The sequence below is a fragment of the Engystomops pustulosus genome, chromosome 9 (assembly GCF_040894005.1).
Source record: "Engystomops pustulosus chromosome 9, aEngPut4.maternal, whole genome shotgun sequence".
In the NCBI taxonomy this organism is placed as follows: Eukaryota; Metazoa; Chordata; class Amphibia; order Anura; family Leptodactylidae; genus Engystomops; species Engystomops pustulosus.
Window position 1 is genome coordinate 40,567,410 of NC_092419.1, and position 25,749 is coordinate 40,593,158.

Below are 25,749 nucleotides of genomic sequence, written 5' to 3' on the forward strand. Positions count from 1 at the left end.
CAATTTCATAGACAGAAAAAAAGAGTTGCAGGCAGAATGTGGCATATTTTTAAAGGTTAAAAGCATAACATTTGCATTCTGCAATTTGAAATGAGTAGAAATCCTTTTTTTTACCTATTTCTGTTTTAAAATACCTAATAATTAGGAAAATTTATAGCATTAGGAAATATATTTAGCCATGCAAAATACAAACCCCCTAAATCTATAACAACATGAAATTAAGGAAGTTGTAAAAGAAGGACGATAAATAAATATATTCTAATTAATATGAATACTAATAAATATTCAATATTTAATATACTGATGAATATGTAAACACTATTGTCTGCAAGGGATTAAAACCATTACTTGTGGATACAAAAAAAGACTAATTTAACAGAAATGGCCACTTATATCAAACTTTAATAGGGTAAGTTTCGAGCTTGTTCTACACTTGCAGAGCGTACTGCCGGGATCTCCCAGCCTGAATGCTGCAAACCGGGACTGAACTGACATGCTGAGTTAAGTCCCGGTTTGCATCGTTGGGGCCGGGAGTTCTACATTTGCGAGTGTGATACGATGAACTCGCATCACACTCGCAAGGGTAGAACAGGCCTAAGACTTTAATGAGGTCTACAATAATATACTTACCTTGTTAATGTTTACAGTTCGCTGCTGGGAGTCGAGGGTCACATTACCTGTTGGCAGCGGACTTCCTGTGACATATTTTGTCCTGCTGGCCTCTATTGAATGGAGAGGGCTGAGCAGTCAGTACCGTTTTCATGCCCCTTCTTTCATAATCACTCCCATATCAGTGTTGGAAGTGAATGTGGATATCCTTGGCCTGCTGGCCAACCACTGATATTGGAGAGTTTATGACTCCTCTCCAAATCATTAAAACATAATAAAAACAACCTTTTGGCAATAGTTATTAAATTAATAGAACAGTTTTACATATTGGTGGAGCCCAGACAACAATTTTGGTCCAAACTTTTGTAATAAAATAGTAGCGGCTAATACTCAACAATCAGGCCAGGGGCACACAAGGTGAGGTCACCACAGGTTAGCTGCTGAAGTCGGCAATGGCTAATTTACAGTTTCAACATATTAGTAGGGCTTAAAAATCTAGATGTGGCATGAAAAAAGCAATAAATAGTGTCGATCTCAATAATGGAATGCAGAGGCTGAAATCTGCGTAGAGATGGCAAATTAATTTTACAGACAGAAGTATCCAGTTGCAGTTGTTCCGAATCAAAGGCAATTTTGCTTTGTGTCCCCAACCTTAGTCTTTAGTTGTCATCCCCAAGAATGGTTGCTTAAAGTGGATTTTTCTGGACGCCATTTTCTTTCTACATTTTGTTAAAGGTGGCCGTTTATTGACTATTATCCAATTTTTCGTAGTGCTGATTCTAAAATTGCCAATTTCTGAAGATACTTTTCCATTAAATTAGGGACTTGCCTTTCCAATACAGCTGCTATGATTTTTTTTTCTTTCATTAACTATAAAAAAAATACTGAAATGACCCTGTTTAATATGACATCTGGCTATTGGCCTATGTGTTTATGTATCTATCTGCAGTATCTAATTTCTTGATAATCCTATCATCGCTTAATAGAGATAAAGAGGATAAACATCCAAGCCTTAATTGCATTGGAGTATGGGTAAAGCTGTAATTTCTTTGCTGTATAACATTGCTCATTCCCTGGCTTTAGGGAAGTATAATTTCCTTCTAAAGTAGCTACTTGTTAATATGCAAGTTAGCAGAAAACACATTTTTCCAGTCTCCTAAATATCATATATGCAAAATCATTCCGACTAGGAAGTTAATCTTGAAATTATTTTACAGTCTTTTTCTACACAAGCTTTCATCAAACCCACCTTAAAATCATCGCTCTGTGAAATATGAGTTTCTCTGTTTAAATAAAAGGCTGTGGAAGAGCCGCGGCAGACAAGATCGTCATTAGAATACTAAGTACGACTTACCACGTATTGTGAACTCTCAATGACCCCTTTTGAAATAAGTATTTTGAGTCAGCTCGTACGGGTAAGTAATCAAAATTATTTTGAAAATTAAACATGAAAGCATTGAAAACATGATAAGTTAGGGAAAAGGCCATGTTCTCTATCCTCTCAGTAGATGAGAAAGCTTAATATTTGCCCTGAGGCTTTTCTTCTCATGTGTGGCACCAATATACAAGGTTGGATTATTGACAGAATATTTATGAGTTATTATGTATTACAGATATGACATACTGTATCTCGTTGGTGCTTGTGTGATTTTCGGAATTTCCGCCTGGAATCATACAGTAGCTGTATGAAGTTCTCAATGTTTAATTTAGAAAAGACTAGAACAGATTTGTCAGTTTAGTAAACCCTATGGAAGGGCAATGTATGACAGCTGCAGGTCAATACTAAGGTTAGCAAAAAAAAGGGCATGAAAATATCCAGGATGGTTTTAAGGAGAACATACAGTTTATGAGTCCAGTGTATTGATGAGTTGTCCAATCTCCCTTGTGTCTACCCTCAATGGTTATTGCCAGATTTTTATGTAAGTACGCATGTATATACAGAGAGCTGTTTGTTTAGTCATTAAGAGAGGAGAGAACATGAATACATAGAGTAGGACTCATGAACTACAGTATTTTACCAAGTTGTCCTTTTATTGCTTCTTGAAACATCAGTTATCTACTTCAACATGCTGCTCATATAGCTTATGAGGACAATATATTCAAGAGTAGATTAACCCTTTCTCTCCCCAACAGCATAAGAGTTATCTATGTTATCTGATGTCATCATTCTAATGGTAATAAGAATGTGTAGCTGTAATATGTTACTCTTAACATACGGTACAGGCGGAAAAATCTACTGCTTTCAGCATTAGCGATTCTTTGTTGTAGATTTGTCAAATATGGTGGTAGAGTAGCTATACTAAAATTTCTACATGCTATGCTGGATATCTACCACCAGGATCAAGAACTGTAGACAAAGCACTGACATATTAGTGTTGCCCCAACTGGCAGAATCCACTCTTTTTTCAGCTTTCTATTCCCTTTTTAGGAAAAAAAGGCTTTAAAAATTATGCAAATGGGGTGGTTCCAGGTACCATTAACATATATGGAGCCAGGAGCCCCTGAGGCATTTTCATGAATTTAGAAACCTTTTTAAAAAACTGGGCATAAGAATAAGAGTAGAAACTGCCAGAAGGGCCACGCACCAGTATGTCAGTGTGCTTGGTTTACAATCCTTCATCCTGGTGGTAGATTTTATATATTGTGGTGGTTTTTGCAAATTCTTGATAACTATAACTATCTTTATAACCAACTTCCATTGAACGTTATTGAATCCACAAATTTACTCTGAAGTACTTACTACAGGATAAGAATGAGAACACTCTACCCTGCTTGTGAGAAACAGGGTTTCTTGAATTGCTCAGGTTAATATGTGTCCATGATTGAAAAACTGTAGAACCACTTTCTAAAATTAGAACAAAAGCTAGTCACCAAGTTAGTAAAATTACTCTGAAGTTTATTTCTTTTTTAACAATGCTGATCCAGAAAAGCCAACAACCCAATGAAGTGGAAACCAATTATTCACCATATCAAAAAATCCTAAATATGGTATAAGACCCAAAAGAATAAATTCCTCCATTAATGGCTCATTTTGACATGCAACAACCAGGATGACTTGGGGAGAAGGTTCCAAGATCTCCTTCATTGTTGGAGAAGAACCCACTTATCTTCAAAACAAAAAGGATACACCTTTTTCTTGTAACAGTCTTTGTAGAGATAGTTACATTCATACCCCCCCCCCACTTCCTAATTAACTACCTAAAATAAAGTATCAGAATTCTTTGTGGTACTGTAGTTTACTAATTCCATTTTTCAGCATTGGCTAATTTCTTCAAAACCCAAAGCCTTTTAACTAACACAATAAAACTAAATTCTCTGTTGTCCGGAGTATACAAATAATCCTTAATTAAAATTTTAAACAAGACAGATGGAACAAAAAGCAGGGACTGAAATCCAAAAATAATCTAATTAGAAATAAATAAAAGTGAACAAAACAAGAGACAGAATCTAACTTCTTCGTAAGCGCCTTACGATGTCCTTTCAATGTCAGATCCTAAAATAGCTCCATAATTCATACTTATCTTGTTATCTTTGCATTGTTCATTCTCCCGATTAATTCACAAATTTGGATTCCAACGATGCTTTGTATTTGATACAAACAATCCTTTATGTTTACTATCAATAATTTGACTTTTCAGTCATATTCAGATTCAGGACTCTATTTTCAAAGTGGCAGATACAAAATCTCATGAACAAACCGCAATAGTTTGAATTATATAACATAAATCTTGCTCGGCTCTGACAACCTTGTAAATAAATATGGCTGGCTTTGTGTAGGGCTCTGTCTAAATATGTTGATTTATTGTAGCAATCGCATTCTGCCTATGAGGCTTATTTATTTATATCCCGGTCTTGGAAAAATTCCTTACTCGCAACGGCTTAGAGACTAAAAATTGAAAGGCCATCTGCATACATTTGTATACTGAAGTGATTTGGCATTTAAAGGTGCTGTCGTACTTATGGTTCATAATGAAATTTTAAGATATGAAGGGTTAGCTGTGCTGAAGAGGAATAGGATGGGAAGGAGTCGAAATTAAAGGACTTTAGTGGCTTCTGTTGTCTGTAGCATAAAAATAGAAAAGTATAGTGATAATTATCGATTAGAAGCAGTGAAGCAGAGTAGTTATTAGAGGATACGGTAATAAAGCCTTGAATTTAAGAAGCATCATGGTGTTCTTATTTAAATAGGACCTAAATGAAAGGGCACATGTATTGGTCCTGATTTTTAGCATCCAATTTAATCCCTTAGATCTCATAAGGGTGGGAAGAGGAGCACAAAGAAAAGAGTCGGGGTAGAGTTTTTATACCAATATTTTGCCCAGAAATACCTAAAATATGCCTTTCTTTCAAGAAACTGTTACTGTGTAAGGCCCCATGCACACAGCCGTATTTTTATGCCGTCTACTAGCCACCCAAGTGCCGGCTAATTCACTGTATCATTGGTTTTTACTGTGCAGGTATACACAGCGGAGCATCGTGTCTTGTTAAACCGTGAACATTGTGACCGTCAGCAAAGTAAATGATAGAGCAGGTCCTATTGCTGCCCAGATTTTAGCACAGCTGGTCATTGCCATGGACATCGGCAGTGTGAATAGTGCTCACCCTACGATGTCTGATGGTCCACAAGCAACAGCACATAGCCCATTGCTTGCAGCTCGGAAAGGTGCTTAAGATAATATATTTATAGTAGCTCACAGCAAGTTCTCTGAAATGTTCATCTACCAGTTCAGCTACCATTTGTGAATATCTAACATATTTATTTAAAATACACTGATATTTCGGTGCACTTTATGCTAAATGTGACAATGGTTACTCAACATCCTTCACAATATAACAACCATATAAATATATTATTTAGAATATTATGTGTGAATATTCTAACCACCCTTCACAGACAATGATATTGCATGTGAATGCATAACCACCATAAGTTACCATAGATAATGGTTATAATATAATATAATATTTCCATATCCTCAGTCTGACACTTAGATTCAGAGTCATTTTGGGCATACATTATACAGAGCCGGTTCTCTAGCAAGCTCTTGGTTTTAGAAGCCAGAATAACTAGGCTGAGATGAGCAAAAGTGAACTTATATAGGACTAATACTAGTACAAACCCTATAGTCCACAACCGCTATTGTTCTTTCAGTAACAATAGCTACTTCTGTGAAGTCTTGCCCAGTTACAGTTGTCAGACTAATAAATAACTTGGTGAGACTACCACTCAAAAAATGACATATTTGAAGCAGCAAAGACAGCAAGTGTCATTAGGTCAGCCATACTCTCTTTTCTGCATATTTTCTCTACTCTCAGTCCGGGTTTCAGCTCATCTTCTTTTGCCAAATATATAATTCATAGTGGACTTTTTTCAAGAGATTTGTAGAGTTACTTTTTATTCTAAAGTGAAAGACTGAGCTCAACACAATGAATTAAATGGCACTGGTGACTTTTCCGGTGGCATTTAAACAGTTAACACCTACAAACGGTGCCAGCACCGATCACAGATGCTTCTGGTGGGGGTTTGGGTTCTGGTTCGGTACCCTGAACTGAACCGATTTTCCAATTTTCACGGGTCTGCTCATCATTAGTTATTACATTCTGATCCTTATTGGTCTGACTGCTAGGAAACTCACCAATTCAGAGGTATAAAGCTATGGCAGCTCCAGTTGATGGGGTGACTATTTACAGTAGCAGTTCCATTCACTTATGGATGTCGCCATTGCAACTCAAGAATGCTGGTAATAATAACGTACTATGGGCAATATGGGAGTTCCTTCAGCCCAACAGATAAAATGATAAAAGGGTCCACATTCTATCAGTCTCTAGGCAATGGAGCCTAGTAGCCTCTAAATTGCGTTGTGTCCTGCTTGACCTTCATGGTCCATTATTAGGTTAGAGCTAGGGCCCACCAGAAGATCCTCTGGCTGTTTGGTAGACCAGCCAGTCCATTGCTACCTAGGCATCAGCTTATACTCATAGTTTTGCATATTTTTATGGATGGTGAACTCTGGCGAATTCCGGCGGACTACCTTAGTGAATTGCCGGAAGACCCGAATCCTCGGTGGAGAACGCGCCGCTGGATCGCCACAGGACCGGGTAAGTAAATGTGCCCCACTGTGTTATAAACCCAGAATAACATGCATACAATCTTTTGGACTCAAATTGCTGGCCTTTTTTTAAAGGATATATTCCTATTTTTTTAGGTTTCTTAAAAACTTCACCAGCCTTATAACTATTTCCTGCCAAATATGCAAGAGGGCATAGAAAAGTGTTATGTTCATGTATTCTATAGTTTTGTTAATGTTAACTGAAGTACAGAATTATGCAATGAACATGGAGACAGGCACATGCAGAGAAGCAGGTTGACACTCTCAGTGCCTGTGTCAACAGCTATACGTTATTGTAAAGGCTCTGGCAGATCCTTTGTCAGAGCTGGATATCAGGATTCAGCACTGCTTATAAAAGGTCAGGTTTACTTCCGTAGTATGTGATCGCATTGTTATGCTATGAAATCCTGACAATCTGGGTTGTGTGGAGGCTATACATTGTGAGGAATGGCTTTTACTAAAAGTTTAAACCAATTTTAATATTAAAAAACAGTAATTTTTGGAATTCTTAATCAATTCAAATTCCAGATTTATCAAAAATAGTGTAAACTGCACTATGTTCAACTTGCCTGTAGAGGGTGCAGTTTCTGTGTGGAGTCTGCAACATTTCTGTCCGACACTGCATGATGTGGCGCACGGTCCGACTGTGCACAGAAACGCCCCTTTGTGTGCAGAATTTTGTGTTCCATCGGGATTAGTGAAGCCGTGACACAAATATATTCTTGTGCAAGCAGTTTCCACTAAAAAGAATTTGCAAAGTCATCCAGAAAACTGGCGCATGGGCTTTACTAAATTTGGGCCACTGTATGAAGGAAATTACTTAAAGTACAAATGCATCTAAAAAAATAATGCATTTGTTATGTTGATTAAAGGGGTTGTCCACTGAATTGGGATTATTCGAAGATGTTTTGGATTAGAAGATTCTTCCGTTCACGATCATGCGTTTTCCTTAAACCTGGAGGTCTTGGTTGTTGCTATAACAATGTACAAAGGCCAAAAAGACAACTACAAGTGCATATTATTGTGATAGATTTTTTAGCCTGGAACTCAGGGTATAATAACTAAGCAGATGTGTATACTTTGTATATACTACTCATTTATGTGCAGGAAATGCTCAGCTCGGCCCATCATATAATAACACGGGGAGACACGTACAAGCTGGAGCTTTCTATCTAATGATGTTTAAATAGTTAGGACAACCAATTACCTTGTATTGCCAGGGAACATCCTGTTTAGCTCTCGGCATCGAGATAGCATAGTAAATTCCCCTGCACCCAGCATATTCTGTGTCATTACTAAGTAAAACTGATTGACTGTCGTATTTTTTTTTCCAGCTCGTCTCTATAGTTTCAAGTCTAAGTTTACTCACCCTTGGCAGAACTCACTGCGTTGTAATTAAGTGGGGAGGATGCTGTGTCAGGCTGTGATCTTAAGTGTTGGAGTAACACAGTGTGATTATTTGAGCAACCATCAAACATTACAAGTGATGAAATAAACTGGCAGTGGATCAGCACTTTCCCATTTGAGATTTTAAAAAAATCACCCCGTAGTATTGATTGTTTGCACAGTTACATCCATTGTAAATCAATGACACAAGAGACCAATTGTCCTTTGAGTTTCCCTGTCAGAGAGAACCATGATTACAGCTGTTTCTGAAGAGCCGGAGATGCACCAGCATACTTGATACATGGTGTGTAACACCCACTGTACAACGGGAAGAAACTGTCTGTTCTATCCAAAACTTCAGATGCACAATTGACTTGCATGTTATATTATGTTCCAATATCAGATACAAGCCTTGCCTAATGTCAAAAAGTATCAAAGATAACAGAATGGATTGTCTTGAGCAGATTCTTCTTTAGTCAACATTGAAATAACATTCATTAAACCAAAAATACCAAAACTACTCCTATAAGGGTTACTTTTGACCCCAATGTATACCATCAAAAAGTGATTTGGGGTGTAATACAGTATTTAACCATACTGTATAATCAAGAGGTCCCTATGGTCATGGTTGACAGGTGGTCAGGATTTGGTCATGGTAACCAATCAATGGCTTAATTGATTAAGCCCCAACTACTTGGCAATGTTTGACCATAGAAGAAAATAAGTAGGTATTACACTTTTAAGTCTATATTTCGGATAGCTTAGAAGAGAACTTGGCATCAGATATAACCATGTTTCATGTGTTGTATTGAGGCATGTCCATATACATTTGTGTGTGTCTTTTCTTGTTTTCTTTTCCTGACTTTTGGACTTGTTTGATTTATCTTCGAGTTTGATATATCGGGCAGCTATCTCTACAGGGTTTATGCGACTATTAATTAAAAAGTTGCATAAAAGTCACACAAGTCTTAAACTCTTCAACCTCTTTTAAAGTTTTTCCTACGCATGGTCAGGACTGGAATATATTTGTTACTTTTTAACATTGATTTGCGCCGAAATTGCGACTTTTTAATATGTTCAAATCTGGATTTAAAAGATATCAGGCGCAACTCTGAAGAATTTTTGCATGGCTAATTTTGCTAGGTGGGTGTAAAAGTTGCAATTTTAGGTGCAAATATATCATATGTGCCCAAAAAGTCTCAAAAATAAAAGAAATAAAGGAGAAAATTCTAAGATAATTGACCCCCAGTTTGTTCCCCACTTGCCACAAGAGACAGAAAATTAAGCTCTTCTATGATACATGGTTGACCATTCATTTAAATTAATATAAGCAGCTTATAAGAGTTATAGGAGCCATAGCTGCATGAATGCCATACCTTTCCTATTGGCTCCAGATATCTAAAGACGAGTAGTAGCATATGACAGAATATAATATTTGTCATATCAGGCTTTTTTTCTATTACATACTATATTGGGTCAAGAAAAAGGTGAAAAGGACGTAACTGAAGGTCATTTGTATTGTCCTCATAATGTCTTTGAAGGGATAATACTTTTTAATGTTAGATCTATTTTTTAGGAATTGTGGATAGATTGTGAGCCCCCACAGGTATGGTCCCTGTTTTATTTGTAGTTTTGTGTCTTTTGTACTTACATTTGTTTTTGTTGTAAGTAAAGTAAGTGAACACGTTATCGAATATACTGTGGAATTACTGGTGATCTAAAAATAATTATTATTATTTTTACTTTTAGAATAGGCTGATATGGGTTATTCTGTTGGGGTTTTCTATTAATCAGTCACCTCAAAAACAGACTTTCAATAGTGGAACACATAATTCATAACTACTAAAAATAGATAGCATCCATAAGCAGACCTTATCAGGTTTATGTTCGTTGAGTTTACCCAATCCTAAAAGTTGCTTTTGGCTCCGGGTTCAGGTACCCAAAACTGAACGCTGACCCTGCCGGCATTTACCCATACCTGAGTGCTCATCCCACTAGGTTTGCCGTTACCATTCAAATAGTTAACATCCAAGATAGGGGGTTGAAAACCTGATCGCATAACCCTAATGATTTCACGTCTCATCTTCAACTACTATCTGAACAAATCATGTCTAGAAAACTCTCCATAGAACCCAGTGAGGTAGTTCCACTCTAGTTTTATCTGTGGTTTCTGTAAAGCACATTACTAAATGCTGTAATAGAAGGCATAATGACTGTCCTTATATTCATGGAATAGAAAACAGAATAAAAAAATATACCGCCAAGTGTTTAAAAAAAAATGGAAACTCAAATGATGTAAAAAGAATTGTACCAAAAAAGTTTGGGGAAGTTTTAACATCAGTTCTAGAACATTTCTGTTTAGCACCAAATTAATATTTGATTAGAATTCTTTATAGACGCGTCACCTATAAGGTCAGATTCCCATTTTTATAAGGTGAAATAAAACTGAAGTGTATCTCCTGAAGTATATCACTTACTAGAAAATTCCCTAGCTGGCCTTTCACCCCTCATTGATCTCTCCTTTTAAATGGTGTTTCATTTGTCTTAATGGTACGGATTTTACAATAAATGCCAAGAATAAACTGTTCTGTATAAAGTAATACAATACTGTAATGGTAAGTCACATGATGCACAATTTACTACAGATGTGAAAAGTTTGTCCTTAAATAAAAGGAAAGGTTATTTTTGGAAAAGGGCCAACATCTAATCCAACACTAATGGCTTATGGATTGAATTTTTTTTTTTCTTTTTTAGAACAAAAAAAAAAGTGCATTAATCAGCAGGGAAGGAATTGTACCTGAATTTGTAGAATTTAGTGGCGAGATAAAACTTACCATTTATTTATAACTCTAAAATGTATCATAAGTTTGGGAATTGGCTCATTTAATGTTCACAGGAAAAAAAAAATGTAAGCATTGGAAAGCAATGTACAGAAATATCAAAGCCGCCAGCTTTTTCAGAGACCACAAGTGACAAGTCTTCCTTTGTTCTCTTTTCTGTGTGTGATATTGTATCTTGTCAAAGGATCAAATGTGGAAGCTTCGAAGACCATTAGCGGGGCATTGGAAAATGTATATTATGTCTTATTGAGACAGAAGGTGCTGCTAATAGGATTCCAACATTGTTATAATCTTGCAAAGAGTTTATGTGCACTGCATAGAATATAGTTGTCATTAAAGCTGATAATGTCAGGGGGAAAAAAAGTCTGATCTATAAAGATGGAGCACAGTTCACAGAGATTATGATGAAACTTCCCTCGATAAAAGATAAAGACTTGATGATGGCTTATTTATGTGGAGAGATGGGGACCATGTGCCGGTAGTTTTCTTCTCACTATTAAATAAAAGTAGGATTAGCATGATAAGAAAATTGATAAAATTACAAATATGTGGTAGGTGGTAGAACAATAGATAGATAGATGTGAAATTATGGTAGATATAGCAAGAAAGAAAGCAAAAACGATTAAAAGATATTGCTAAACTGACATTTTCTTAATGCAAGTTTCAAATCAGTGAGTGAGTAGAAAATAGATGGATGAATAGATATATTTCTATGTAAGATGGATACGTAAAAAGAAATATAGGCAGAAAACTAGAACAAGATAAGTGTGTTATACATAATATCAAAGAAAAAAGCAGCACACCAAAGAATAAGCTTTAGAAAGTCTCATTTATGTAACTGAAATATTGGGGCACATTTACTTACCTGTCTGAGTCGCGATCCCCGATCCGGACTCTCCGACGACAATGCACTGTGCCGTGATCCATGTAGATCCTGCGTCCGATATCCTGCATGTGTTGCTCCCCGCTCAGGTCCGGCGGAGTTCACCTTCTCCTTCCTGGTGCATGTAAGTGCTTGACTTGTGACACAAATTTAAAGCCGGCACGATTGCGACACAATTCGATCATGTGCGACACAATCCCTGGCACGATCCCAGAAAAGTTGGGAAACCCGCGGGACCCTTAGTAAATAAGCCCCATTAATTACACTATGGAATACAGTTCAATAAGGATTTTTTTTACTTTTATGTGTGCTTTTTTCTTGGGCATTATTTACGGAAGACCCTATGCCCGGTCTTATAGCGTGCACCCACCATTCTCAAACCATCGATACTTCTTGAGATGCTTGAACTTTCTCTATGTAGATAGATAGATATTTTAGATACATATGAGATAGATAGATGATACATATAAGATTGATGATAAAGAGATAGGCAGATGATGGATAGATATTTGAGATACATAAGATATTTATATATATTAGCTTGATAGATTTTGCATAATTATTATTACCTAGTCAAGAGTCTTCGCGCCAGGCATACAAGTGGTCATTTAGTTGCCATTCAAGGCACAGTGCCAGGAATTGTGACTTATTTGCCCTCTATGCCTATTGGTTAGGGAGGGGGGTTTGCCGAAACATACAGTAGGCCAGTGCAGGCCTCTAGGCGCAAACTATGGCCCAATTGGAGGCTGTGGCACAATTCTACACCATGGCGTAGAATTGCCCCGACACTGCACTGACAGTTGCATGTATCAGGAGCCGGAGCCCCATGCTAGATCCAGCAGGGGCACGACGATACACTGGCATACTTAGTGCCAGCCTATGATAAATGTGCCCCTTTGCGTCTTGCTATTTATAGACACATAGATAGATATTTGAGATACATATTAGCTAGAGAGATAGATAGATTTTGCATTACTATAATGACCTAGTCAAGAGTCTTTATGTCTGGCTAATTAAGGACATCTTTAATATTAGCCTCCGGACATTTATTCAAGGACTGTAAAATCAATATGGAGATTTCCGATTTGTTCTAAAGAATACAAAATGATTAATCTTGGCATGTGACCTTTATTCAGATATATTTACCTAACCCTACGTTATACTCTAATCAATATGAGTTCCAGACTTGCAGGTTTGTATACGTTCTTCCGGAGCCTGACGAATGAAATATTGCAGTGTAATATAAAACTGCTAATTCAATGGTTTTTGTTGGATTGCAGTAATTAGCAAATTTATGAGGCAGTCACTGTAATAGAAGTTCTGCCTGGTAACATTTAATAATAATAATCTTTATTTATTTACCGCCTTCAAATTTTGTAGAACTTTACAAATTATAAAGGATTAATTTTTTCTTTGTCTTTCAATATATTTCCATAACCAATGAAGATGGGATTCAGATGGGAAATAGGTAAATCTCTATTGGTCGGGCAACTTGCCTTTCCAGCTTTCCAGCTTTAGTTGTAATGGGATATTGTTCATATTGTTCTGGATATAATTAATCAAAATATATTTAGTTTATAGTGGATGCCCTTATCATTTTCACATTATTTAGGATTGTGTCCCTGAATATATTTAGGTAGGAAGTTGCTCAGTAGATGTCCTATAAGATACATGTGGTGCTCAAGCCAAGATAAATAGGGATCATCCAACAAGCAACAACTGCATTCTACTTTCTTACTGGTAAGGGATTGACAACTGAGATAAATGGGTTTGGGCTGCAGTTTACTGTCAAGTTAGATGACAGTTCATGGGAAAACAGTACTCCTATTGAAGCATGCATGTAGCAGAGAGTGTAGCCTAATTCTGAATCCACCAATCTAGCTCTACTTACATACTCTATCCAACAGTAACTGTTTGCCTATCTTTCCCTTTATCAAAAATGCTAAACTTGGAGACAAAGTCAACAGTACAAACAGATAAGAATAGTCACCGAGGGCGAGCTCGGTACAAAAACACAACACTGGTTGCTCAGAAGAAGGTCAAGATACAAAAAAAAACAATGATCAGAGTATGGAGCTAACTTAGATGAAACCTCTATAACCAGTATCCAACAAAAGCGGGAGCAGGATTTTATATGATTTCAAAGGTCCGGCCCTGATAGTGATTGGGCCAGCACTCGTGAGTAGTGTAAGAATCTGTCAATCACAGATTAACGATCAACGAACCAAAGCTGAGCTGCGGGAAAGAGAAGGGTGTGATGCTAATTAATCCAAACAGCATAGCCAGCTAAATCCCTGTTCACACTACTTAGTTCCAGAGAAAAATGGGGGCTCAATCAGCCACACTCCTCAGCAGCACTCTTCAGACAAAGGATGATGTTGACACTGATATTACACTTGTATGACAAAACCTGGGACACAAGGCACGATACATTGGCCCCATTATGTTAGTTGGAGAGTAAGGGTTTGGCACATATGACATAGCTGAAAATCAGAAAGAAATGGGTAGATTGCAAATATATCCAGGAGTACGAAAATCATCTGCACAATAGCTTATAATGTATCTCAATAATGGGCCAGAGAATGTAGTTTTTTGTCCCTTTAAGACAATGAAATACTACATTAGTTTCCCATTTCAAACCCAAACTTGAAATCCTGGAAAAACCTTTACATTTTATACAGTTTTCTATATAATATATGAAACCGATCTTTGTTCATGATATACTGTATAGAAGTTGATTGCAGGGAGATTAGTGTCCTTATCCAGAGCAGCGTTATGAGCATCCGAACGTCATTTTCCAGAATCCATCCACTCGGCGCCTCGTCCTCCCGGAGCGCTTTACTTTATGCTATTTATGCCTGCTTGAGGGCCATTAGGAGAACAAAAATGGTGTCTATATTTGTTTTAATTTGATGCGCAGCTACGGCAGAATCGTCTCCCTGTTTATTCTTGTCATGCTGCGTTTTTCAGTCATTATCTTTCGGCTCCTCGTACAGCAAATGCGACATGACAAGGGGATTATAATAGTGATTTAAATGCACCTTGAAAACACATTGTTAACCAAATTACAATCATTGATGTCATTTACATGTGTCTGCTTTCAGAAGATGAATACATTCTTTCCATGCACTTCCTTAACATCTATAATAATGTCCCTAAGCATTTTAATAAAACAAAAAAAAAAGAGCGACAGGCGACTCATTGCAGACCAAATAAGTGAATGTTGGGATCTAACAGAGGCTTGTAAATATTTCTGACAGCTATTCGGCTATTGAAAATGAAAATTGTGTAAATTGCCAGTTATTATCATTTTTTTTTTAGTAAATAAGCTTTATCTTTGTTCGTTTTCCCCACTGATGGCTGTCCTCTCTGTACTGGGGTATCTGAAGCTTATTTTCATAGGGACCATTTCTATTACAGAGTGATTCAGCGCTGATTTACACATCAATTACCTATCCTCGTAGAGATTTTCATGCTCCCCTGCCTGACATCAATAAAGCATTACTGCATAAACGCTTTATTTCATAGCATTTTTTATAAGGAAAACAGATAACTAATCACACGCGCTAACATTACCCTATGATACACAAAACAAGAAATGTTTTGTTTGAAACGGCATCTCATTTATCCCCCATTCTCATCAGCTTATCTCCTAGGCCCATTCTGTCCCATAAGGTCTCGAAATTAATCATTCAGATTGTGTCTTACTGAGTGGCTAGGTTTCAATATAGGGATTTTTTTCCAGTTTGAATGATTCTGTGTGAATATAAAATATATAAAAAATTTCTTTCCATGTTGAGATTGCTTCACAATGTTTTACTCTTGTATAAAGCCCAGATAATGAAATTAGAGGATAGCTCAAACTTTGACCAAACTTATTTATTCAGCTTAGTGTGTGCATCTTAGACAATTGTATCTATTTGGAAACCTTCATCAAGCTTCTGTTAATTAACCTGTTTTTGTTTTTAAAATGGTTTTATTTGTCTGTATTTGCTTTCAGTGTCGTATATTTCTAATTAGCTAATTTACCCTTTTTTCAACTTGAAGGTCCTTTCATTATTATACAAAAAATATCATAGAAAATTATAAATTACATAAATATATGGGGTAATGCTAAAAAACCCTAATAATGATGTCTTGCTTAAAAGTTATTGACTGACTTCACAAATATTTCGAATCTCATTGCGTCAGGTGCATAATTATCAATACATTTATAGCACGTTTTCTAAATAAGGAGGGGGGAGAGCTAGGATGTGTACAACCCCCTGCCATTCCTGTTTACTTGATGACTCCCATAGGTGACAGTCCCCCAACTTATCCGTGAAGGATAGGAAGATGGGAAAGCTAAGTCAAGGTGAGCAAACGAAGTCAAATCAAAAGAAGTAATCATAAAGGTAGTTAGAGGAACAAACCCAAATCACAATCAGATGAGAATGTAACGGTGGTCAAAAAAAGCAGAAGCCAGGCAACTAACTACTTTCAAGTAAGAAAGTATAAACATGCAGGCAAAGGCGCAACTGCCACGAGGAGGGATGAAAATCCTGCTTCAGGCAGCAGATGCAGAGTCATGAAGGGGGTGACTTAATAGCTGTTGGTGAAGTGGGTAATAATGTAGCACCCACGTATGTACCTGTCCAAGTACTATGACTTGCATCTGTGGCACAGATTTGCTACTCTGGAGAACACAGGCGACGTGTGATGATGTCACGCTACCTGCGTCCATACATTGAGCCACAGCCCGCCAGATGAACTGGGAGTAGAAGGAGATAACAGCAGTGTAGGAGCAGTTGAGTAAAAGTTTTATTATTATTAAACTGGCCAAATATTGTGGCAGAAATAGTGCTGGAATATTTTCATTCCTGTCACATGGTCATATTCAACTGAACAACAGATTCTGTACAATTCTGAGGACACTGTTAAACAACTCTTGTTCATTGCACACAGGTCTCTAAGGGACTGTACTATGCAAATAATTTAATCTCCAGTGTTTTTGGCATAGTGTGAAGTATAGCACTGGAGTTTTTTCTATACCTGTTACCACACTGAAATATACTTAGATAGAGTTTGCTATAAATAAATTTGTATTGCCAGTGGGATGGGTTGTGTATAGAAAGAGAAAGGCAGTGAGAATAGGTTTATACAAGATCCGTAATAATTATAATATTTTGACTAAAGCTGTCTGTGAACTCAATTTCATCAAGTGTTTTTCATCAAGTTTTTTTATACTTAAGCCCTCAAAAATGATAAAAACACTACTGTGCACAAGTAACAAATGTCCTCTGGATGCTCCTTAACTCTCTTTGGTCTCTTTGGCTATCTACACTGGAAACTCCTTGACCCATAGACTCTATTTTTGATTGATGGCTATTTTTACTATTTTAAAAAACACCAAAAAAAATTTAAAAATAAAACAAAGATGGATTTTCTTGATTCTCGTATGCGGAATGAATGTGATATCAGCACTACAGATCCCTACTGGAACATAAGTATTTTCTACCCAAACCTTCCAATTTTCTGAGAATTGTAAAGCCTCTTTAACTTTTTATCAAAAGCAAAATATTCTGGTATAAGAAGCTGTGGCATGAACCAACACTATTAATGTGGATATATTTTTATGTTTCAAAAATTCACAGACCCTCAAGCTTTGATGGTCTTTGTGCAGCTTTTCCACATAATGTCTGCCATGGCAACATTACCCTAGTACATTGCCATGGTCTTAAAACATAAGAAGCCGGAAAATATAAGTATTTCCCCTCTTCCCCACAAAAAAAATAAATGCAGGATGAGTCTAATATACCAGGACACTATTTTATTTCATAAATTGAGGTGAAAATCTTGATATTTTTGATATTCAGCATGTAATGGATAAGGGGCCTATCTTTATGTCTATGTCTAGAACATGGCAATCATATTTGATTAAGGGAAGGTTTTTCTAATTGAAGGTGGTAATGTTAAACAGAAAAATGAGCAGAATTGTCTTATGAATCCTGTAATTAGATTTGCAATATCTCTTGTGGCTCAGAAGTTATCAACACAGAGATTTATCAGAGATTCTCATGTGAATCCAGTGATCAAATAGTTGTGCATCATATGAACCATTCTCAGTTGTTGTTGCAACTACAAAGTTCTATGTTGATAACTTTTGAATCACAAAAGACATCCCATATCTGATTACGGCAATGAAGAGACAATTCTGGTCTGCATGACTACTTGTCGTTGATCTTTATACTCACCCTGTTTTAAGGAAACATACTTACATACATATGACACAACTTTTTAAACATGGCTGCTTAGAGACAGAAGCTAAACTCGATTTGGGGTAAACCCATAGAATTCTATTTCTTTCTATGAATTGCCTTTCTTGACTAAAATAGGACGTCATCATTTTTTCCACGGACAACGAAAATACAAGCCAATGTGAAAACTCATAGAAATCAACGGCTTTGTAAGACATCTGTGGAAATTGCTGAACCACAGACGTCACAAACAAGGCCAGGGCTGGTTCTAGACAAAGTGGGGCCCTGGGCAAAACTAAAAGTGGAGCCCCAAAATAAAACTATTTATGGCCATGACCAGTCACAGTCAGCAAGAGGCTCTCTTTAGTATGGTAAAACAAACTGTACGGGTCCTCCGGTTTCCTCCCACACTCCAAAAAATTACTGGTAGGTTGATTAGACTGTGAGGCCCATAGGGGACAGGGACCAATATTTTCTGAAAGCAGACACTTGCCCCATATTCAAAATTGCATCAAAGAGTTAAAATATATAGGCACCTTCATGCAATTTTGATTTAAACTAAAACATTTTAAAATACTTAAAATTTGACTTTGATGGAAAAAATTTGTTCCAAACAGAAAATATTTACCTTCACATCTCCTAAATGTAATAGATGGACATTTGTAGAGTTCACAAATGTACATAATATCAGTAAAACTGTAATAACTAGATACAGGCAGTTACGTACAAGATAGGGTCCGGGGGTTTGTTCTTAAGTTGAATTTGTATGTAAGTTGAAACTGTATATTTTATAATTGTAGACCAGACAAAAAAAATTTGGCCCCAGTGACAATTGGAGTTTAAACATTTTTTGCTGTAATGGGACCAATGATTATCAATAAAGCTTCATTACAGACACCTTACAGCTGATTATTGCAATCTGGGACTATAGTAAAGCATCCAGAGAGCTACACCAGAGGTCAGAGGGGTCTGTCTGTAACTATGGGTTGTCTGTAAGTCCGGTGTCCTTAAGTAGGGGACCGCCTGTATCTGCTTTTCAGCTAGAAATTTTAAGAAAGTCACAACCTGCAAAATATAGTAATAAAACAGAATAAAAAGTAAAGGCGCCATTAAACCTATATAATTTTGAAAACAGACAACCAGGTGATGCATTTGGCAATTAGCATTCAAAATTTCCTCTAAAATATGTACAAATCCAGATACTTATATAAAGAAAATATACTGTCCTAAAACAGTACGCTGTGAGGAGATCATACAGACCCCACACCAATATATTCACCAAAATATGCAGCAAAGGGAACTGCAGAAAATTGCACTGAGAGTCACACAGGTGTATCATTGTATGCTACCTTACATAATGGTAACCCAAATAAATAATTATATATCCATAAACCAAGCGAATTAAATTACAAAAGTCACTTTGAGATGTGCGCCATTGTATTAGCCGCACAATAACAGAACCCTCCGCGCTTCTTAAGAATGATAGTGAGAACGTCATAACATAGGTGTAAATAATGGAGGATGGTGGGAAATAAAAACTTTATTCAGGAACACGTGTGTGTTTTTGGTGTTACATATAACTTTATGGACACGTTCTGGGTCGCGGTGTAGTCACATTATGCGAAGGGGATCGAATATTCATCGTATCAGTCAATTTTCCCAACAAAAAAAGCTATCACAAAATAAAAGGCAATAAGAGAGAAACTGTGTTCTTAGATAATTCTGCATAGAGAAGGGCTAAAAACATGAATATTAGTTGCTATTCTCCCTTATCAGAATGTAGTAACATATAAAATGAATATTTCCATTATCTGTGAGGAGCAGCAGCTCCTGTGTGCAGCAAATTCTCTCTGTAGCCTAATGGCTAAGAATCTGGAGGGGGTAAGACAATTCAGGGGGCTGTATCTTTGGCTCTGTGACACATAGAACCTCACTTCTTTTTTCCTATGAAAGAAGAGAGTCTCCTCTTTTATAGGAATATGAATCTGTGTTGCTAAGTCTCAGGAAAATGGAGATATTAACTGTTAAAATGCCATCGGGAGTGATTTTTATATATAAAAATGGCATCTGATATTCTTACTTTAAACCTGAATATCTTTGGATCCATGGAACCTAGAAACAAAATTCAAGATTCATTTGAAAGAAAAGATTCTCCCCTTTCAGGGGGCTTTGGGGCCTTATGGACACAGATGTAACTTTGACCCCCCAATAGCTGTTACTAGCGCCTATAATACACATTAACTTTGGATGTACTAAACAGACTGATTAGCTTTTATTATTGAGGCCTTGATAAAGTTGTTTAATGAGATTAAGTCTCGCAATTTGTTTGGTGGATTCATTAACGATCAATAAAATAGACTGATTGGCACCAAGCACATCATTAAAAAGAAGATAAAACTTAGGCTAATGAAGGTATTAGTAATTAACTGGATGATATGTGGGCGGTATAATGCAAGAAATGTGTATAACCTGTTACCAATTTATAAATACACCAGATAACAATATAATAAAAATCTCGTATTTTTCTGGAATACAGAAACATACTACTTGTACAATTAGACTGTACATAGCGGCTACTGATCTCCAGCAGAGCTCAGTCTTTCTTGTTTCATGTGTAATCAATATGGTTAAATTATATGTACAAATGACTTTGTTCCATATGAGCAGCATTTCCTATTGATTTAAAAGCACTTTAAAGTCCACTTTTCTTTATGTGGTGTTTAGACATTATAGATGTTGTAAGCTGTGTGCGGGATAAATGCATTTTCTGCAGTTTTATAGTGCACTTGTGACACAAACATGTAGTGAATGCAGTCAGTTTTTCAGTAAAAGCTATTACTGAAGTCTAGGAGCTACTTAGAAACTCTGAGAATTCTTATAACCAAACCTGAATAGAAAGAGGTCCATGATATACCTCTCCGCAATCCTGTAAGTGGAGCTGTCAGTTTTCCATGTCTGTTTCTGTAAATGACTATATTTTCCATAATTCAAGAATTACTGAGAACCTATTTCGGATTGTGTTGTGCTCCTGTTATTCAAATTAAAAATATTATTTTACTCATTGAGACCATGGGTTCTGAGTTGTGTTTTCTATATAGCAATTAGTCCTAGCATCAATGGCTGTAAGTCTCCACACGCCTACAAGGCGGCCTTCATTAGGAAACTCTTCGTAAGGAGGACTGTTACTTTGACTCCCAATTATTTTGAACGGAGCCAGACTGTGTAGACAAACCCCTTTGAAAATGATAATGATTAGTTGTCAATTTATTTCCAGGAAGAGTAGCAAAGGGATGGCACAATTATATTGTGATTATATATCTCTAGCCAAATCTTCATCATAGATATAAAGGTAAATTATAGAAGTTTCTCTAGATTTCTTAGGAGTTTAGGCATACTACTCATACAATGAACTCTTTAAAATATAACATAAAGGAAATGATTGACTGAAGTCTAACTAGCTACTGCCCCCCCCAACTTTATTGTATCATTAATTGGGCTGTTCTCTTCATATGGGCAAGAGACACCCTGTGCCCAGGTGTGACCTCACCCTTTGCACACCCTGAAGTTATTCCCTTGATTTCTTTAGTGGTGGTTGCACACAGCGGAAATGTAGGGGCATCAATATTTCATATTGTCTATTTGGCGGTAGATGAACCGTGAACCCAAATTAAGATAGATATTGGGTACGTTCATCTTTATTAGTGAGGACCGACCCCCTTTCTCATGTTCGGTGGGGGTCAAGATGCTGGATAGGGGATAACATTAAAACTTGATACAACCTATTTGAATACATCTGCCCTAATGTTTTCTCTTTCTGTATCATAGAACATGTCAATGTAGAAGAATTAACAAGTGACCTTGATGTCAGTTGCTAATATTCATGGCATTAAATATGTATGGTATTAAACAAGAAAAAATTAAATATAACATGGTCATACGTATCCAGACCCTTTGTTGTGAAACTCATATTTAACTTACATGCTGTCCATTTCTTTCTGATCCTCCTTGATATGGTTTTGCTCCTTCATGGAGTACAGCTGTGTTTAATTGAACTGATTGGACTTGATTAGGAAAGGCCTGTTTATATAAGACCTCACAGCTCACAGTGCATGTCAGAGCACAAGAGAATCATGAGGATAAAGGAACTGCCAAGGAGACAGAATTGTAGCAAGACACAGATCTGGCTAAGGTTGCAACAAGTTCTACTCTTAGCACAGTGTCCTCTACTCTATAATCCTTAAATGGAAGATGTTTTGAACGACGACAACTCTTCCTCGAATTGGCCAAACTTTCAGCCAAACTTCAGCACAAAGCTAATATAGTATTCAGTGACTTCAGAGCAACTCTGTGACCATCCTTAACTAGCCAGCCTGACCTAAACCCAATTGAGCATCTATGGAGAAACTCGAAAATGGCTTCCACCAGCGTTCACCATCCAACCTGGGTGAACTGGAGAGGATCTGAAAGGAAGAGGTGTGAAAAACTTGTTCCATCATCCTCAAGAAGACTCATAGCTGTACTAGCTCAAAAGCTGCTTCTACTCATTACTGAGCAATTGATCTGAATACTTAACTATGTGATATTTCAGTTTTTAATGTATAATAAATTTGCAAAAATATCTACATTTCTTTTTTTGTCAAGATGGGGTGCAGAGTGTAAAAAATAACTATTGTGATCTTACTAATTGGCTGCAATGAAACAAAGTGTGAAAAATTTAAAGGCGGTCTGAATCCCTTTCCGTACCCACTGTATATATTATCTAGCAGAGATGAATATGAGGAAGGGTGGCTACTAGACCTTCTTTCTTTTAATGGCTGTAACTGTGTAAAGTGATACTTCTTTTCTTTATTTGTAAAAAAAAATCTGAAGTAGATGAAACTCTTCATCCCGACTCTTCTTGTTGTTATTGTAAAATGTTGGAAATCATGTTTCACGTATTACTACAACATATGAATCCACCAGAGGATCTGCTGATGATGAAGTACTACCCAGAACAGCTTGAACAGCTATCTCAAAAGTATGAATGTTTGTGCCTCTGGCCGTCTTTGGGGATAATTGGGTCTGCTTTTGTATTTTTCTTAAAACACATAGTAAAATGCCACGAAATAGAAAATACTTTCTCGAGATGATAAATAAAACTTTGAAAACCAATGACATTTAATGGAAAGAAATGTTTTTGATTTTATTTTGGAGTGTGAAAAATAGCCTTAAAAATCCACTTTATCCCTGTGCTCTTGAAATCGCGTGCCACTGTCCTAGATATATGTTTTCTATGATAAAGTTAGAGAGAGTAATATGAATTAATAACAATGATAGTATTAGATATTATAGTGATACAAGTTGTGCTCAAATGTTTTCATACCCCTGCAGAATTTGGGCTTTCATTGCCTTTTTGTAAGGGATATTTGGATGTTTTTTATCATTATGGGTTAAAATGAGAAATCACAGTAGTTTGACAATCAATGGCTTAACCCAACTAGTAACCATGACTGGGAAAAAAGTTTTTGTAATATCATTCATATTCTCTGAAAAAGGCCATGAAAGCCAAAATTGTGCAGTGGCCTGTAAACTTTTGAGCACTTTAACTTGTATCATTGTAATATCTAATGCTATCTAATTGTTATTAATTCTCCTAGATTTTTGGATCCTCATCCTTTCTTCCTTTCAGATCCTCTACAGTTCCCTTAGGTTGGATGGTAAACGTTGGTGGAAGCCATTTTCATGTCTTTCTGGAGATTTTCAATTGGGTTTAGGTCAGGCTGGGCAGTCAAGGAGGGTCACAAAGTTGTTCTGAAGCCACTGCTTTATTATTTTAGCTTTGTGCTGAAATTTGGCTGAATGTCCAATTCGAGGAAGAGTAACCATTAGGGGTGAAAATGTTTTTGAGTTATCAATTATATTCTCTGATAGAGGCAATGAAAGCCAAAATTCTGCAGTGGTATGTAAACTTTTGAGCACAACTGTGATATGTTATATAAGCATCACCCTATGTCACCTTGACTGCTCCCATTCCTTCCGTTTGCAAGACATTTTAGATATGTCAACTCTTTTTCACACTCTTGCCTTTCTTTTTTAGTGGCCCATCAAGACGAATATGCTTCATCATGAATTCTTTATGCATATTTAGTGGGCCTTGGCCACCATATAATATAGGCCTCAAGTGTGGAAGAAACATCAGAACCCACTAAATATTTCATAGTTATTTTCTATAAAATTCATTAGGTCAAATTTATGCAGTGAATATACTAGGCTTTATTAAGGAAACTTTTAAAGTGGCTGACTGCCCTCTGACCTGTTGGGCACCAGGAGGGTCCTCCTGTTGGATAGAAACTGGCGCAATTTGGCTAAGGATGATTCACCTCTGTGTTCAGGGACGCCATTATGCTCTTCTTGCTATGCCTAAAGTACATAAATAACAGATTGTTAGCAATACATTTGGATGGTGCATTATGATAGGATTTGGCATAACAAACAATGCAAATACTTTACTCACATAGGGGTTTATGTCTGAGATTGAAGAAATGTTAACATCTCTTCTGCGTGCCATAGACCCAGAATAGGGTACCTCCTATATCTTTTAGAGTATTACCATATGATCATACACCTTGAGGTACCCAGTGGTCTTCAAAGATCTAGCATACCATGAAAGTAATGTAAACAGGCACACAATGCATAGCAGGAGCTGCTACAAGGCACAGGCATCTAAGCCATTAAATGTTACATTACATTAATTCCCTCTGCTCAGTACGTTTACAGGATCAAATACAGGTTTTCTGAATCATAAGAACTTTAATTGAGTAGATAAAGAGGTCCTCATAATTATAAACTGCAGTAGGTATAACAAGAGGCTAAATACATAGCTGTGGTTTTAATTAGCTGGTGCTTCAAATTAGTAATTGTGGTTTCAGTCAGAAATCAGTGACTTTATACACAGTTAAAGACTCGGCAATGAACAGTTCATTCCTCATTATATCTCTCCATGTGAAGATTTCAGGAGCACGCCATGCTGAGCTTGAAGGGAATAGTCATGTATTCCACACTGGTTATCTTCCAACAGCAGTGGAGCTCTATGGAGATTAAATATATTATCGCTCGAGATATGAGTATTAACTGTTCTTTGTGTAAAAATGTGTCACGGATAAAAAAAAAAAAAGAAAGAGAGCGTTTTGGCTCCGAGAGCGTTTGTTTACAGCTTTCGACTGCCAAAGTATTTGCCACCTTAGAGCAAAGTGAAATATTAAATTACCAATGAAATAAATATAATGTAAGGGACAAGACTGCCTGAGGTGCCTGTTGTACTGATGTAGCAGACATAGGGTGGGAAATAATAAGTGGTCTTACATGCATCACTACATTATCACACCTACGAGATTCATTGTGATGATTACAGCATCACATTTTTCATCCATTAATCCTATAAGAAGAGCCTATCGGATTTACATAATGTTTAGATTGCTGGAACTTTTGCTTTTATCATGTGTCTGCAACCAGGCTCAATAAAATCTCCTTGCAGTCAGGCAAGCCTGTGTGATGTCACTTCCTGCTCATTTCCTCTCCCAGAATGCAGCAGTGAAACCACACCTCTAGTGCCCAAGGAGATCTTGAATCTGCTGAAAGGGATGAAGAGAAATGGAAAGCAAGATGGTGTCTAACTGTATAAACTGATGTAGTGTGAAATTAAGAAA

The 25,749-nt window shown here is 36.8% G+C and overlaps 1 protein-coding gene and 1 long non-coding RNA gene across 4 annotated transcripts in view; one reads left to right on the top strand and one right to left on the bottom strand.

Annotated features, from left to right (window-relative positions):
* The window catches only part of AFF2 (ALF transcription elongation factor 2), a 380,075-nt gene that overhangs the window by 94,147 nt on the left and 260,179 nt on the right, over window positions 1-25,749 (top strand). The gene's annotated exons all lie outside the window — the stretch shown is intronic.
* LOC140077206 (uncharacterized) lies at window positions 10,971-24,458 on the bottom strand. Its single transcript, XR_011849728.1, has 3 exons — window positions 24,357-24,458; window positions 12,199-12,241; window positions 10,971-11,438 (listed from the first exon to the last, which is right to left on the bottom strand). It is a non-coding gene; the product is annotated as an uncharacterized lncRNA (long non-coding RNA).